This window comes from Aplysia californica, unplaced genomic scaffold (assembly GCF_000002075.1).
Source record: "Aplysia californica isolate F4 #8 unplaced genomic scaffold, AplCal3.0 scaffold00226, whole genome shotgun sequence".
Classification (NCBI taxonomy): Eukaryota; Metazoa; Mollusca; class Gastropoda; order Aplysiida; family Aplysiidae; genus Aplysia; species Aplysia californica.
The window spans coordinates 392,577-394,556 of NW_004797496.1; the positions used below are offsets into that span (position 1 = coordinate 392,577).

General features: G+C 41.5%; 1 protein-coding gene across 1 annotated transcript in view; it reads right to left on the reverse strand.

Moving 5' to 3' along the window:
- Positions 1–1,866, reverse strand: part of LOC101845101 (suppressor of tumorigenicity 14 protein homolog) — a gene marked incomplete in the record, with an annotated part of 170,595 nt that extends 168,729 nt beyond the window's left edge. The window contains 1 exon segment of the mRNA XM_035970148.1: positions 1,670–1,866.
- Positions 1,867–1,980: the final 114 nt, after the last annotated feature.

The window sequence follows — 1,980 nt, forward strand, 5'->3', positions numbered from 1 at the left end:
GGGTTTCCTATGTTTGTTTTGTTATTTTGGTTGGATATTTTTTGCTTTTGCAGCGTGTGTTTATTTCGTTTGGGTTTTTTAGGGGGTGCCCGACTGTGCGTTAGGAAATTAGAATCTAGCTGAGCTGCGGCATATCAGAGAGCTCTAGTTTAGTATTCGTTTAAGTAAGAGTTTTACGACAATGCAACACAAATAGGTCAAAAAGTGTCAAAGATTGGAATTGTTACAAGAGAGTAACATAAAGGAAAGGAAAGCGCTCATATGACCTACGCAGTTGCGAGCGCCGTAAAACCCTATACTACTACTAAAGGAAAGGAAAGAGAAGAGGTAGGGACGACCAATTATGTTCGATAGGAAAGAAGGAGCATGCAATAAACCACACCAGAGCACCCGTCAACCACCCACACCTGAGATAGAGTCAATCTCACTAGATAATCTCAACATTAACAACACGACGGTGCATTAACTTTAGGGAATGAAGTATCAACGAGCTGTTCAAAACCACAACAACAAAAAACCAAGGTGTTTTTTTAAGCATCAAAAACTATTTCCACATTTTTCTAAGAGATACCGTTGCGTATAAGAAAGCGCAATAAGTTTTTATCAATGACAGCTAGAATCTAAATATAGATCTAATATTTAGAAACCTTAACGACTTCCCGGCTCAACGTGACCCAAGATCAAATACGCCGCTGCATTCCTGAAGTCACAGCTACAACAAGGATACGATGAACAAAAAAAGAGAAAACGTACAGCGATCAACACTGCCCGCACACCTAGGCTAACCAGTCAGTCCCCCCAATGTTGGGGTAGCTATAGCTAGGTAGGAATCTCCTCACGAGATTATCTCTGGCCTCATCAAGTAGCCTACGGTATATCAGATGGACGTGTTTACCGGGAGGGAGGGAGAAATTTTACTTTCAGTCACAACCAATTTAATGGGTATTCACACTATGACTAACAGTACCTGGGATCGTTACTCCTAAAGGGGGTATTACACGTACAGTTAAAACGGACACGTTATGTTGACTTCCAGCCATCCTGTGGCCGATCGTGTGACTGGCTCTACTCTACACACTACAATTAACAAGATAAAACCGAAATGACACCAAAGGCGACACTGTCTAAGCAATAACATAGATCTAACACTCGTGATGCAATCATGGAACAGTAAAAATACTTATGTGTATGTTCTTTAAAGTACAGCAGTGAAGATATTCACTCGGGTGGCACAGTTACGTTTTTGATACACTGATTCCGAATCTGATATTGCCTTTACGATGGGACATAGTTTTCGTTTCCGGTGAGTTTGGAAAAGAGAATTTATTGCCTGGAGGCGGCAGACTGCCCGGCTGCAGCAAATAAAACAAAAACCAAAACCAAAAAAAGAAAAACAAATCAGGCTACAGGCTGTGCATGATTCTCGCGGTGTTAAAACGGACGGAGGAAGGAATGACTGAAGTTTTAATTTCAGCTGATTTTCTTATTTTACTGTTACAATGAACTTGAAGGCCGCTAGAACGAGATACTAGTCCACAAACTGTCAGTTTCAACTGTACGTGTAATACCCGTGTAACGTAGGTCAACTTCAGCTTGAAAAAAAATAATAAACCACTGACGAATTCTCCTGCCACCACTGATAATAATAGTAATAATAATAATTCCTCACGCAAGCGAAGAGCGATACAATTTCTCTCCTCCCTCCACTCAGAAGATCGGTGACATACCAACTAGATAGAGTCACTGTATGTTGTTCATTCGCAGAAACTGTGTTTGAAAAAGGTTCCTGTGAAAAGTTTGCCTCTGGATTCTCTTTCGTCGACTGCGGCCCGCGATCTTATATATAGAAAAGCGGCCCTCCTCGCGACAGTCGATCCCTCCCCCACCCCGCCTTACCCACATCTCTTCTCTTCCCTCTGCATCAAGGGTTTTTTTCTTCTTCTTTTTTTTCTTTTCTCTTCTGTGTCTGTTATTATTCTG